The following is a 15,293-nucleotide window of genomic DNA, read 5'->3' on the forward strand; positions in this document are numbered from 1 at the left end:
AAAATGGAGAGAAGGAAGGAAGAAAGGCAGGAAGGAAAAAAGGAAGAGTGGAGAATGGAAGGGAGGGAGGGAGGGAGGGAACGGGAAGGAAGGAAGGAAGGAAGATGGAAAGGAAGAAAGAGAAGGAAGGCAAGAGAGAGTGGAATGGAGGGAGGAAGAATGGTGGGGCAGGGGGAATGGCAGGAAGGAAAGAGGCAGGAGGGAAGAAAGCAAGGAACGCAGTCAAAGGACCTCCGTCATGGGATCCAGAAAGGCCCGCTCCCAGGTATATATCGAGAAAAGTTGACAACTCTCATGTGAGAAGATCAGCTGTTCCCCAGTGTTCAGAGGAGCACTATTTACATGAGCCATGGTGTGGACAAATGCCAAGTACCCATCCACAGACAACTGGCTTCAGAAGTTGTGCTGTGTGTGTGTGTGTGTGTGTGTGTGTGTGTGTGTACACACACACACATATACACATATATGTATATATATATATATATGTATATGTCCTGTGGCGTGTTACTCAGCCGTAAAAAAAAAAAAGAACAAAGTATACAACAGTAGGGAGGCACGTCAGAAAACTCAGTATAGAACTACCACATGACCCAGCGATCCCACTCCTGGGCATCTATCCAGGCAAAGCGTTCATTGAAAACGATACGTGCACGCCCTGTGTTCCTTGCAGCACCGTTCGCAACAGCCGAGACTCGGAAACAAGCTCAATGTCCAACGCCAGATGAATGGAGTAAGAAGATGTGGTACCAGCAATTCGACAAACAAAAGAAATAAAAGGCATCCATATAGGAAGAGAAGAGATAAAACTGCCACTGTATATGCAGATGACATGATACTATACATAGAAAACCCTAAGGACTCAACCCAAAAACTACTTGAACTGATTAATAAATTCAGCAAAGTAGCAGGATATAAGATTAACATTCGGAAGTCAGTTGCATTTCTGTATACCAGCAATGAAATATTAGAAAAGGAATACAAAAATACGATACCTTTTAAAATTGCACCCCACAAAATCAAATACCTCGGAATACACCTGACCAAGGAGGTAAAGGACCTATGTGCCGAGAACTATAAAACTTTAATCAAAGAAATCAAAGAAGATGTAAAGAAATGGAAAGATATTCCATGTTCCTGGATTGGGAAAATCAATATTGTAAAAATGGCCATACTACCCAAAGCAATCTACAGATTCAATGCAATCCCTATCAAATTACCCAGGACATTTTTCACAGAACTAGAACAAACAATCCAAACATTTATATGGAACCACAAAAGACCCAGAATCGCCAAAGCAATCCTGAGAAACAAAAACCAAGCAGGAGGCATAACTCTCCCAGACTTCAAGAAATACTACAAAGCCACAGTCATCAAAACAGTGTGGTACTGGTATCAAAACAGACAGACAGACCAATGGAAGAGAATAGAGAATCCGGAAATAAACCCTGACACCTATGGTCAATTAATCTTTGACAAGGGAGGCAAGAACATAAAATGGGAAAAAGAAAGTCTATTCAGCAAGCATTGCTGGGAAACCTGGACAGCTGCATGCAAAGCAATGAAACTAGAACACACCCTCACACCATGCACACAAATAAACTCCAAATGGCTGAAAGACTTAAGTATACGACAGGACACCATCAAACTCCTAGAAGAAAACACAGGCAAAACACTCTCTGACATCAACGTCATGAATATTTTCTCAGGTCAGTCTCCCAAAACAATAGAAATTAGAGCAAAAATAAACCCATGGGACCTCATCAAACTGAAAAGCTTTTGCACAGCAAAGGAAACCAAAAAGAAAACAAGAAGACAACTTACAGAATGGGAGAAAATAGGTTCAAATGATGCAACCGACAAGGGCTTAATCTCTAGAATATAAAAGCAACTTATACAACCCAACAGCAAAAAAACCAATCAGTCAATGGAAAAATGGGCAAAAGACCTGAATAGACATTTCTCCAAAGAAGTTATACAGATGGCCAACAAACACATGAAAAAATGCTCAACATCGCTGATTATAAGAGAAATGCAAATCAAAACTACCATGAGATACCACCTCACACCAGTCAGAATGGCCATCATTAATAAATCCACAAATAACAAGTGCTGGAGGGGCTGTGGAGAAAAGGGAACCCTCCTGCACTGCTGGTGGGAATGTAAACTGGTACAGCCACTATGGAGAACAGTTTGGAGATACCTTAGAAATCTATACATAGAACTTCCATATGACCCCGCAATCCCACTCTTGGGCATCTATCCGGACAAAACTCTACTTAAAAGAGACACGGGCACCCGCATGTTCATTGCAGCACTATTCACAATAGCCAGGACGTGGAAACAACCCAAATGTCCATCGACCGATGATTGGATTCGGAAGAGGTGGTATATATACACAATGGAATACTACTCAGCCATAAAAAAGAATGACATAATGCCATTTGCAGCAGCATGGATGGAACTAGAGACTCTCATACTGGGTGAAATGAGCCAGAAAGACAAAGACAAATACCATATGATATCACTTATAACTGGAATCTAAGATCCAGCACAAATGAACATCTCCTCAGAAAAGAAAATCATGGACTTGGAGAAGAGACTTGTGGCTGCCTGATGGGAGGGGGAGGGAGTGGGAGGGATCGGGAGCTTGGGCTTATCAGACACAACTTAGAATAGATTTACAAGGAGATCCTGCTGAATAGCATTGAGAACTTTGTCTAGATACTCGTGTTGCAACAGAAGAAAGGGTGGGGGGGAAATGTAATTGTAATGTATACATGTGAGGATAACCTGACCCCCTTGCTGTACAGTGGGAAAATAAAAAAAAATATGAAAAAAAAAAGAAGATGTGGTACATGTGCACAATGGAATACGACTCAGCCACAGAGGAGAACAACATAATGCCATTTGCAGCAACATGGACGGAACTTGAGACTCTCAGGCGAAGTGAAGGAAGTCAGAGGGAGAAAGACAAATACCACATGATACGGTATGTGTCTCGTATCTGGAACCTAAGAGACGGCACAGATGAACCTGTCCACAGAGAAGAAACAAACGCGAGGACGTGGAGAAGAGGCTTGTGGTTGCCAGGAGGGAGGGGGAGGCACTGGCCGTTGGAGGTCAGTAGATGCAGGCGACTGCATTTGGAACGGAGAAGCAATGAGATTCTGCTGTATAGCACGGGAAACTCTATCTGATCACTTGCGATGGAACACGATGGAGGCTCAACGTGGGGAAGAAAAAAGAATGCAGATGGATGTGTGGCTGGGTCACTTTGCTGGGCAGCGGAAACTGACAGAACATTGGGAGTCAACTGTAAGGAAAAAAAGGTTTAAAAAAGAATGAAGTAGTGCCCTTTGCAGCGACGCGGGTGGACCTAGGGGTATTAACACTTACTGGAGTAAGTCAGATGGAGAAGCACTGATACATGTGGAATCTAAAGAAATAACACAAAGAACTCTATGGGCAAAACAGAAACAGACTCGTAGATGTAGAAAACAATCTTACGGTTACCCAGGGGAAAGGGCAGGGTGGGGGGACAAATTAGGAGTTTGGGAGAACAGACGCAAACGGCTATGTATAAAAGAGATAAGCAACACGTGTTTACTGAGTGGCACAGGGAACATCATCCAATATCCTGCAATGACCTATACCGGAAAATCACCCGAAGAGAACGCTGTACCCATTAAACCAAATCACCGCGGCCGTACCCCTGACACAAACACAATACGGTACATCAGCTGTACTCCAGCAATGACCCGAACTACTACGAAGAGAAAGAATGAGGGAAAAGAGAGAGAGAACGAAAGAAGGAAGGAACCAGAGGAAGAAGGCAGGAGGGAAGGAAAGAAAGAGCGGAAGAGTGGAATGGAGGTAGGAAGCATGGAGGGTGGAATGGAGGTAGGAAGCATGGAGGGGGGAAAAGGTAGGAAGAGAGGAAGAAGGAAGGAGTTCAAAGGAGAGCTAGGATATGATCCAGCAGGCGACCCCACCGCCCACCCCCGGCCTCAGGGTATATACCCAGAAGAGATGAAAACTCCTAAAGGGAACAGGTGGATGCACCCCAGTGTTCACAGGAGTGCTCTTTAAGAGAGCGTCATGACGTGGACGATTCCCAGGGACCCATCCACAGACGATTGGCTTAAGAGGGTGTGATACTATATATCATGTTATATTACATACATAACATCCATGCTATATACAGACACACGCATACTACTATGGAATACCCTTTAGCCATAAAAGAGAGAAGGACCTCGTGCCATCTGCAGCGACATGGATCGACCAAGAGGCTACTACCCACAGTGAACTACGTCAGCTGGAGAAGGACAAAGAATACATGTGGAATCTAAAAATTAATACAAATAACTCTCCGTGCAAAATGGAAACCGTCACCGGTGTAGAAAACAAACATATGGTTACCCAAGGGCAGAGTATGGGGGCGGGGGTGGGCAATTAGGAGTTGGGGCTAAGAGATCGGAAGGAAGAAAGAGCATGCCCAAAGTCGATAAGCAACAAGGATTTACTGTATAGCATGGGGGAGGGACTCGAGTCACACACAATGATCACCTATAATGGAGATCTCTCTCGCTCTCTCGCTCTCGCTCTCGCTCTCTCTTTGGATAGACAGACAGACACACAGACAGACAGAGAGTCAGCCAGCCAGCCAGCCAGCCAGCCGGATGGGTATGAGTCACTCTGGCGAACACCTGAAGCGAACGGGGTATGGCAAAGCCAGTACGCTTTTCTTAAAATTAAACAGCAAAGAGAGAGGCCAATGGGACAAATGCGAGGGCGGGGTCCTTGACAAGGTGGGATTTGCTTGCAAGAGCAGGGGGTGTGTCGAGGGTGGAGGCGGAGGTGGGGCGGTGGGCTGCTGGTGAGGAAGCAAGAGCTGTGGTGGGACCGGGAGGTGCCGGGAGAGCGAGGGCTCTGCTCCAAAAGAGGACCGAGCTGTTGCATGGGCCGGGAATCGAACCCGGGCCTCCCGCGTGGCAGGCGAGAATTCTACCACTGAACCACCCATGCACCGGTGGCCGCTGCCGCCCGACGTTGCCCCAGCGGGGCTGGCCACCAACCGCCGGGCAGCGGTTCCTGCTCGCCCGCGGGCTCCTGCTCCCTTTGAGCCGAAGGCGGACGCCTGTGGCCTGCAAGAGGGGCTCCGGGCCCCGCGGAGGGCCCCAGGGCGCGGCGCTGTCCGGAGGCCTGGAGGCAGGGACGGAGGGTCGGAGGGTCGGCGGGGCGGAGGCCCACCCGGCCCATTTTGCGCCTTCTCTGCCGTCCAGGGCCGCCGCAAGAGCGTCGGCATCGCCAGAAGCAGCCACGAGCCGAAGCAGGCTGGCGCGCGCCCGAATCCCAGCCAGGGCAGGCGATGCGCGCCCGCTGCGGCTGAGCGCCTATGTTCCCCTCAGCCACCGCTGCCCCCCACCCCCACCCCGCCCCCCGCCCCCGACGCCGAGTCCCTCCGGCGGCCGGCTTTCTGGCTGGTGTGGAGCGGGCGGGCGGGCATCGGAGCTCGGGCTGTGCGGGGACGGCGAGCGTGAGAGATGGACCTGCCGGGTCTGCCAAGGGTGTCGGAGCCTCGCTCCGAAGAAGCGCTCGGGCCGGCCAGCGCTCTGCGGAGGGGTCCGGCTCGGGTGCGTTGGTCGTGAGGCGCAGGCACTCGGACTGCGGGCGGGGAGGGGCGGGGGGGATGGCGGACAGTCGGGTGAGGGAGGGCGCCGGGGGGTGGTTGGGTCCGGCCGGGGCAGCGGCTTCCCGCGCGTGAACGTGCGCTGTGGCGCGCAGGTGGGTGGCGGGCGGCGGCCGGGGGCCCGACGTCTGCGGGTGGGTGCCGGGCATCCCAGGGCCGTGGCAGGGACTCACGCGCCAGGCCTGCGTCCAGGGAGGGCCCCGTACCGGCGGGCGAGCAGGAAGGCTGGGCTGCACGTGTCCCCGGAGGCAGGCCGCGGTGGCCAGTGGGCGGGGAAGGCCCCGAGGCGAGAAAGCGCCGCGCGCGGGCACGCACCCCACGCAGACCCGCCACCTCAGTGTGGGTGTGGAGGGCAGGGAATGTGCAGGCGGGCGGGCCGGCCGGCTTGGCGGCAAGGACGGGATGTTGGACGGGAGCGAGAGCGGCTGGCGGCAGAAGCGGAGGAAAGGCTGGGAGGGCGAGCCGCGGGCAGCAGTCCGCGGGCAGCAGTGCGAGGGCGAAGCGTGGAGGGCTTTCCCCACGCGGCCGGTCTGCGTGGGGCGGTGGGGGCGGGGTGGGGCGGAGCGGCGGGCCGGCCGGAGCCGGGGCCGGAGCCGGAGCCGGAGTGAGGAAGGAAAAACAGCCATCGCAAGCAGGTGAGGAAAGATGGGCTGCGAAGGGCCGAAGCTTGCTGGTGTAGGTGCAGGTAGGACGCGGGCGGCGGGGGCGTGTGGGTGTGTGTGGGAGCTGTGCGTCCGGGGAGGGCGCGTGTCCGCAGCAAAGCCAGTGGCCGGGGCGTTCCTCCTGGGCCATTTCTGTCGGGCCCGCGGGCTGTGGAGGGAGAGGCTTGGGTGTCGGGGGCCGGAGTTTGCAGAGGCCAAGCAAGAGTGCCAGGCGGGAAGGGACTGCAAGGCGGCAAGGGGCTGTGGCTCTACGCGGGGTGGGGTCCCGGGGAGGGGTGGGGACGTGGTTGGGCGGGGGGCAAAAGGCTGGCTTGTCAGGAGTGGGATTCGAACCCACGCCTCCAGGGGAGACTGCGACCTGAACGCAGCGCCTTAGACCGCTCGGCCATCCTGACGGCGGGCCGGAGCGCGTCGCCGCTCGGCTGGCTGCGACCCGACGCGCCGCCAAGTGCGGCGCCCTTGGGCGGACGCGGTGCTCCGCGCCGGGCGGGCGTCTGGGTGAGCGGGGGCCGGGCGCACGCCGGCCGTCGTGGAGCAAAGCTTTCGCCGCCGCGGTCGCCCTGTCGCGCAGCCCTGGCCCCGCACCCAGCCGGCCTCTGGCGGCGGCCCCCGCCCGCGCCTCTGCCCTCGCCCGGGCCGTGACGTGGCGAGGCGCGCGCCCGCCGCCACCTCGCAGCCCGGCTTGCCCTCTCGGGCCCACGGTGGGGGCACCAGGCAGCGCTCACCGGGAGTTTGCAGCGCCAGGTAGGGGCGGGGGTGGGGTGAGGGTGGGGCCGCGGGCCGCGGTCCGGGTCGCGGTCTGCTTCTTTGGAGGACGCGGGGTGCTTTGGCGTCGGGGCGGGGCGCGGGCACGTGCTGGCGGCCCCATGGTGGGCCGCGGGCCGAGGGCCGCGGGCAGGGGTAGGCGTCGGCAGGCAGCCGGAGAGGGGCCGGGTGGCCGGGCGGTGGCCGGGCGGTGGCCGCCGTCCTCGTTAGTATAGTGGTGAGTATCCCCGCCTGTCACGCGGGAGACCGGGGTTCGATTCCCCGACGGGGAGGCAACACGCCCTTTTTGGTGGCTGGCGCCGCTCGCTGGCCAGCCGCCTGGCCCCAAGGGCCCTTCGTCTCCTCATCCCCGCCTCCAGGCAGGCGCAGGGCGCCTGGGCGTGCCCGACCTGCCACCCTCGACCCCTTCCAGCCCTTGCCGTCCACCCCTCGCCCCGGCCGAGCGAGGGCCTCCTCTCGCCCCGGCCAGCGCCCGGCGACCTTGCGGCCCGCCCAAAGTGCCTGCCGCACCGGAGGCCCCTTGCGACGCCACGCTCGGCTGCCCGGCTGCCCAGCTGCCCGGCAGGCGGGCCCGGTGGGAAGCCGACGAGTCCCTTTCCCTGTGGGTTCGGGACGCGGGTGGCCTGGAGCTGGGAGCTGAGGCGCGCGGCGTGGAGCCCAGGGCCTCGGGGCGGCAGGGGAGCGAGGACGCCCCCGAGCGGCGGTGGGGCCGGTGGACGAGGGCCACGGCCTGGGGCTGGCGCCGGTGGGCGGCCGCTGGTGGCCAGGGCGTCGGGGCGCCGGGAATGCGCTTGGGCGAGCCCGGGCACGGCGTCCGGGCCCGACCCGGGCTGTGCAGCGTTGGTGGTATAGTGGTGAGCATAGCTGCCTTCCAAGCAGTTGACCCGGGTTCGATTCCCGGCCAACGCAGCGGGCCGTCTTTTGTTTTGTTTAGTCTGGGGGATTTTTGCCGAGCTCCGCGGGGCTCCGGCCCGGCCCCTGTGTGGGAGAGCTGGGAAGAGGGCGCACGGTGCCCGCCCCCAGGCCCGTGGCTTTTGGCGTGTGTGCGTGTGCGAGACGGAGGCGAGCGCGCGGCGTCTCTCCTAGCGAGCAGGGAGAGCGCTAGGCCACCGTGGATCGCCAGGTGCGGCGGGCGGCCCGACCTGGCAAGGCCGGGCCTTGGCAGCAAGGCGGCGCCAAGCGGGTGGCAGGGAGGTGCTGGGTCCAGCAGGGCCAGGCCAGGCGCCGAGCCCGACGCTCCCTGGTGGTCTAGTGGTTAGGATTCGGCGCTCTCACCGCCGCGGCCCGGGTTCGATTCCCGGTCAGGGAAGCCTTTCTTCTTCCACTCCGCCGGCCAACTTGCCGCAAAGCGCGCTGCCTCCACAAGCGCCCCTTTTAGCCCACGCGCGTCCCCCTCGCCGGGCAGCCACCCGGCCCCGTCCACCTCCAGCCCAAGCCGCGCCAGGCACCCTCCACCCACCCGGCCAAGCCTTTTGGCCTCCAGACGTTCGTCCACTCGAGGCCCACTCGACGCCTCGGGCGTCCGTCCTCCTCCGCCGCTGGAAGCTTGCCTCAGCCCCCAACACCAGCGGCCCGGGCAGCCCCTCTGCCCACCACCGGCCGCCCACGGGCGGGCAGCTTCCACCGTGCCTGGACTCGTTGGCAGCACTGCGCGGGTCCCGACCGCCCCCGCCGCCGCGTGCGCCGCCGCGAGGCCCCTCTTCCTTCCCTCGTGAGCTGCGGGTGCGGGTGTCGCTGGGAGCGCTGGTCCTGATGGGGCTTGGTGCTGGTGCTCGTTCGGATGCCTGTGCTGAGCGGCTGCTGCTCCTGCGATGGCGGCTGCTCCCTTTGCCCTCGCTGCTGCCACCACCACCGCCGCGGCCGCCGCCGCCGCCGCCGCCGCCGCCGCCGCCCCGGCGGCAGAGGCTGCTGGCGTGGAAGTGGTGCTGCCGGTGTTGCTGGCTTGTGGAGCTGGTGCTGGCGCTGCTGTCTCTGTTAGAGGTGGTGGTGCTGGTCCTTACTGGTGCCGGTGGTGGTGCCGGTGGGTGGTGGCGGCAGAGGTGGTTGCGCTGGCGCAAGGCGCTAGTGAGGCGTTCACGCTGGCAAGTCAGCCAAGGGGAGGGACACACAGTTTCTTATCTGGCCCCCCTTGCCAGCAACCTGCTGCAGCCTGTTTAGGTCTTGGGCGGGCTTCGCCTTCCGTGGACTGCTCATTTGGTCTCAAGCTCCTGGTGGTCTTGGGCAGGGTAGGGGAGCTAGAGCCAGACAAACCATGCCGGGTGGTGGAGATGGGACCATGAGTGTGGACACTCATGCGTGCCTGGAGACACACACACACACACACACACACACACACACACACACACACACACACGGTAGTGGAGGTAAGAGAGCGGGCTGATTCGGGAGGCCAGTCAGGAATCCTTAGCCCAGTAGGCGGGAGCAGGTGGAAGCAGACGCCTGAAAGGGTGGACTACCAGCCCCAGCCAACACTGTAGTCTAATTACATTACCATGCTCTCAGTCCTATCACAGAGAGGCAAGAATGTTACCTTGAGAATACCTCCCTCCCTCCCACAACACACACACACACACACACACACACACACACACACACACACACACACACCCCTCTCCCCTAGACATGACGTCTAACATGACCCCATTCTTGCCCAGCCACCTAGCTACCCAGAGTCCATTCCACCTCTCTCTGCAACCTATCTTCGTGGTCCCCCTTGGATACTCCCCCAAGGTAAATGGCAGACACCAGTCTGCTTTCAGCCTCTGTCAGTGGAGGTTTTCATGCCCGTTGGCATGTTTCTGCCTTAGGAGGCAAAGTGGACTGCCGGTGAATGGCACCAACCTGAGGCGGCGGTGGCGGCGGCGGCGGCAGAGATGGCACGGTGGCGGCAGAGGTGGCACGGTGGCGGCGGTACACGAGATGGGTTTTGACAAAGCGGGACCCCCCATGGAAAGGAGCCCCTGTGGGCAGAGGGGTGCTTCCCATCACCACAGGAGGTTACCTCAAGCCCTTCGCCGGTGCGTTGGGAGTGAGCGTGGGTGGGTGACAGGGCAGGACGAAGGTGTCTGTGGCCGTGGTTGGTGGCCGCCCCGTGCAAGTTTGGGAACAGAGTAAAACGACCCCGTAGAGTGGGGGTGGGCGTGAAGCGCCTGCTGGAAGGTGGGAGGAAAAGTTCGACCGCGACCGCGGTGTCCCGGCGGAGCTTGGGCGGGGCAGCAACGGGAGGTGTGGGTCTTGCGGGGACCTGGCCGCGAGGGCCGCCGGGTGTGGGTTTTGCGGGGACCTGGCCGCGAGGGGCTCTGCAGAAGCCTGGGTGAAGCGGCGGTGGTGGCCCTTGCCCCGCCCCGCGCGGGATCTGGGTTAGGGCTGGGCATGGTGTAGGAGTGGGTCTGAGGGCCACGAGGGCGGCCAGGACCAGCGCCAGTGCGTCTTCCGGGCAGGATGTGTGAGACAGGGGCCCGGGGTACAGGGGAATCATGGCAGGTGGAGGAGCCCGTGCCCAGAGGCTGGGCGGAAGGGAGAGTGGCAAGCAGCGGGTGTGAGTGGGCTGTGGTGCCAGGGAGGTGGCGGGAGAAGACCCCCGTGGAGCGGCAGGAGAGCGGGCCAGACTGCTGTGTTGTGCGGCAACGTGCTCAGGCTAAACGGGAGTGAGGCTGTGGGGAGGGGAGAGGTAGGAAGCAGGGCAGGGCAGGGCAGAAACAGAGTTGGAGACAGGGGCTAGGCACCCTGCACATGAGGTGGGCGATCCCACTGCCCCAGAGACATATATAACCTCTCTCATCAGCAGCAACCACCATCACTTCTCATCTGGCTGTGTGTGGGTGCGTGCGCACACACGCACGCGCGCGCGTGTGTGTGTGTGTGTGTGTGTGTGTGCGCGTGCGTGCGCGCGAGCTTGTGGAGCCGTGGGACTGGTGGTGAGATTTGAAGAGTGCAAAGGAGAGCTCCCATAGGAACCAGCACTTGCACTCGTGAATATAGAGCCCAAAAGGATGAACCCTCTAATTCGAAAAGCTATATCCCCTCCCTCCCATGTTGGTATAGCCGCGTTGCCTGCCACAGCGAAAACATTGACAAAAACCCAAGCGCCCAACAATAGACAGTTGGCTGAAGAAGACAGAACGTGGAGTTCCCATTGTGGCTCAGCGGTTAAGGAACCTGACCGGTATCCTGAGGACACAGGTTTGATCCCCTGGCCTCGCTCAACAGGTCAAGGATCCGGTGTTGCCATGAGGTATGGCGTCGGTCGAAGACGTGGCTCGGACCCAGCGTGGCCGTGGCCCTGGCCGTGGTGTAGGCCGGCAGCTACAGTTCCGATTCGACCCCTAGCCCGGGCGTCTCCTTGTGCCAAGGGTACAGCCCTAAAAGTCCCCAAAGAAAAGAGGAAGAAGAGGAGGAAGAAGAAGAAGATGAGGAAGAGGAAGAGGAAGAAGAGGAGGAAGAAGAAGAAGACGAAGACGAAGACGAAGAAGAAGATGATGATGATGATGAGATAAAATAGATCTGCACTATGGAATCGTACTCTGCCGTGGAAAAGAATGGAGGAGTTCGTGTCATGGCTCCGTGGGATAAGGACCCGATGTTGTCTCTGTGAGGATGCGGGTTTGATCCCTGGCCTCGCTCAGTGGGTCAAGAACCGTGGCGTTGCCGCAAACTGTACAACAGGTCCCAGAGGCAGCTCGTGTCTGGCATTGCCCTGGCTGTGGTGTAGGTTGGAGCTGCAGCTTCAGTTCGAGCCCTGGCCCTACATAGGGGCTGATTGAAAAAAATAGAAAACAAAGAAAGAAAGGGAAGAAGGAAGAACGAAAAATGGAGAGAAGGAAGGAAGAAAGGCAGGAAGGAAAAAAGGAAGAGTGGAGAATGGAAGGGAGGGAGGGAGGGAGGGAACGGGAAGGAAGGAAGGAAGGAAGATGGAAAGGAAGAAAGAGAAGGAAGGCAAGAGAGAGTGGAATGGAGGGAGGAAGAATGGTGGGGCAGGGGGAATGGCAGGAAGGAAAGAGGCAGGAGGGAAGAAAGCAAGGAACGCAGTCAAAGGACCTCCGTCATGGGATCCAGAAAGGCCCGCTCCCAGGTATATATCGAGAAAAGTTGACAACTCTCATGTGAGAAGATCAGCTGTTCCCCAGTGTTCAGAGGAGCACTATTTACATGAGCCATGGTGTGGACAAATGCCAAGTACCCATCCACAGACAACTGGCTTCAGAAGTTGTGCTGTGTGTGTGTGTGTGTGTGTGTGTGTGTGTGTGTACACACACACACATATACACATATATGTATATATATATATATATGTATATGTCCTGTGGCGTGTTACTCAGCCGTAAAAAAAAAAAAGAACAAAGTATACAACAGTAGGGAGGCACGTCAGAAAACTCAGTATAGAACTACCACATGACCCAGCGATCCCACTCCTGGGCATCTATCCAGGCAAAGCGTTCATTGAAAACGATACGTGCACGCCCTGTGTTCCTTGCAGCACCGTTCGCAACAGCCGAGACTCGGAAACAAGCTCAATGTCCAACGCCAGATGAATGGAGTAAGAAGATGTGGTACCAGCAATTCGACAAACAAAAGAAATAAAAGGCATCCATATAGGAAGAGAAGAGATAAAACTGCCACTGTATATGCAGATGACATGATACTATACATAGAAAACCCTAAGGACTCAACCCAAAAACTACTTGAACTGATTAATAAATTCAGCAAAGTAGCAGGATATAAGATTAACATTCGGAAGTCAGTTGCATTTCTGTATACCAGCAATGAAATATTAGAAAAGGAATACAAAAATACGATACCTTTTAAAATTGCACCCCACAAAATCAAATACCTCGGAATACACCTGACCAAGGAGGTAAAGGACCTATGTGCCGAGAACTATAAAACTTTAATCAAAGAAATCAAAGAAGATGTAAAGAAATGGAAAGATATTCCATGTTCCTGGATTGGGAAAATCAATATTGTAAAAATGGCCATACTACCCAAAGCAATCTACAGATTCAATGCAATCCCTATCAAATTACCCAGGACATTTTTCACAGAACTAGAACAAACAATCCAAACATTTATATGGAACCACAAAAGACCCAGAATCGCCAAAGCAATCCTGAGAAACAAAAACCAAGCAGGAGGCATAACTCTCCCAGACTTCAAGAAATACTACAAAGCCACAGTCATCAAAACAGTGTGGTACTGGTATCAAAACAGACAGACAGACCAATGGAAGAGAATAGAGAATCCGGAAATAAACCCTGACACCTATGGTCAATTAATCTTTGACAAGGGAGGCAAGAACATAAAATGGGAAAAAGAAAGTCTATTCAGCAAGCATTGCTGGGAAACCTGGACAGCTGCATGCAAAGCAATGAAACTAGAACACACCCTCACACCATGCACACAAATAAACTCCAAATGGCTGAAAGACTTAAGTATACGACAGGACACCATCAAACTCCTAGAAGAAAACACAGGCAAAACACTCTCTGACATCAACGTCATGAATATTTTCTCAGGTCAGTCTCCCAAAACAATAGAAATTAGAGCAAAAATAAACCCATGGGACCTCATCAAACTGAAAAGCTTTTGCACAGCAAAGGAAACCAAAAAGAAAACAAGAAGACAACTTACAGAATGGGAGAAAATAGGTTCAAATGATGCAACCGACAAGGGCTTAATCTCTAGAATATAAAAGCAACTTATACAACCCAACAGCAAAAAAACCAATCAGTCAATGGAAAAATGGGCAAAAGACCTGAATAGACATTTCTCCAAAGAAGTTATACAGATGGCCAACAAACACATGAAAAAATGCTCAACATCGCTGATTATAAGAGAAATGCAAATCAAAACTACCATGAGATACCACCTCACACCAGTCAGAATGGCCATCATTAATAAATCCACAAATAACAAGTGCTGGAGGGGCTGTGGAGAAAAGGGAACCCTCCTGCACTGCTGGTGGGAATGTAAACTGGTACAGCCACTATGGAGAACAGTTTGGAGATACCTTAGAAATCTATACATAGAACTTCCATATGACCCCGCAATCCCACTCTTGGGCATCTATCCGGACAAAACTCTACTTAAAAGAGACACGGGCACCCGCATGTTCATTGCAGCACTATTCACAATAGCCAGGACGTGGAAACAACCCAAATGTCCATCGACCGATGATTGGATTCGGAAGAGGTGGTATATATACACAATGGAATACTACTCAGCCATAAAAAAGAATGACATAATGCCATTTGCAGCAGCATGGATGGAACTAGAGACTCTCATACTGGGTGAAATGAGCCAGAAAGACAAAGACAAATACCATATGATATCACTTATAACTGGAATCTAAGATCCAGCACAAATGAACATCTCCTCAGAAAAGAAAATCATGGACTTGGAGAAGAGACTTGTGGCTGCCTGATGGGAGGGGGAGGGAGTGGGAGGGATCGGGAGCTTGGGCTTATCAGACACAACTTAGAATAGATTTACAAGGAGATCCTGCTGAATAGCATTGAGAACTTTGTCTAGATACTCGTGTTGCAACAGAAGAAAGGGTGGGGGGGAAATGTAATTGTAATGTATACATGTGAGGATAACCTGACCCCCTTGCTGTACAGTGGGAAAATAAAAAAAAATATGAAAAAAAAAAGAAGATGTGGTACATGTGCACAATGGAATACGACTCAGCCACAGAGGAGAACAACATAATGCCATTTGCAGCAACATGGACGGAACTTGAGACTCTCAGGCGAAGTGAAGGAAGTCAGAGGGAGAAAGACAAATACCACATGATACGGTATGTGTCTCGTATCTGGAACCTAAGAGACGGCACAGATGAACCTGTCCACAGAGAAGAAACAAACGCGAGGACGTGGAGAAGAGGCTTGTGGTTGCCAGGAGGGAGGGGGAGGCACTGGCCGTTGGAGGTCAGTAGATGCAGGCGACTGCATTTGGAACGGAGAAGCAATGAGATTCTGCTGTATAGCACGGGAAACTCTATCTGATCACTTGCGATGGAACACGATGGAGGCTCAACGTGGGGAAGAAAAAAGAATGCAGATGGATGTGTGGCTGGGTCACTTTGCTGGGCAGCGGAAACTGACAGAACATTGGGAGTCAACTGTAAGGAAAAAAAGGTTTAAAAAAGAATGAAGTAGTGCCCTTTGCAGCGACGC

The 15,293-nt window shown here is 55.3% G+C and overlaps 5 non-coding genes across 5 annotated transcripts; 3 read left to right on the forward strand and 2 right to left on the reverse strand.

Annotated features, from left to right (window-relative positions):
- Positions 1 to 4,957: 4,957 nt before the first annotated feature.
- TRNAG-GCC (transfer RNA glycine (anticodon GCC)) lies at positions 4,958 to 5,028 on the reverse strand. Its single transcript has one exon. It is a non-coding gene; the product is annotated as a tRNA-Gly (tRNA).
- A 1,638-nt stretch (positions 5,029 to 6,666) lies between these two features.
- Positions 6,667 to 6,749, reverse strand: TRNAL-CAG (transfer RNA leucine (anticodon CAG)). The gene has a single exon. It is a non-coding gene; the product is annotated as a tRNA-Leu (tRNA).
- A 570-nt stretch (positions 6,750 to 7,319) lies between these two features.
- Positions 7,320 to 7,391, forward strand: TRNAD-GUC (transfer RNA aspartic acid (anticodon GUC)). Its single transcript has one exon. It is a non-coding gene; the product is annotated as a tRNA-Asp (tRNA).
- A 565-nt stretch (positions 7,392 to 7,956) lies between these two features.
- On the forward strand, positions 7,957 to 8,028 carry TRNAG-UCC (transfer RNA glycine (anticodon UCC)). The gene has a single exon. It is a non-coding gene; the product is annotated as a tRNA-Gly (tRNA).
- Positions 8,029 to 8,356: 328 nt separating this feature from the next.
- Positions 8,357 to 8,428, forward strand: TRNAE-CUC (transfer RNA glutamic acid (anticodon CUC)). Its single transcript has one exon. It is a non-coding gene; the product is annotated as a tRNA-Glu (tRNA).
- Positions 8,429 to 15,293: the final 6,865 nt, after the last annotated feature.

The sequence above is a fragment of the Sus scrofa genome, chromosome 4 (assembly GCF_054392235.1).
Source record: "Sus scrofa isolate SSC_HxYL_T2T_F1_AM1 chromosome 4, Sscrofa_HxYL_maternal_Yorkshire_Landrace_v2.0, whole genome shotgun sequence".
Lineage (NCBI taxonomy): Eukaryota > Metazoa > Chordata > Mammalia > Artiodactyla > Suidae > Sus > Sus scrofa.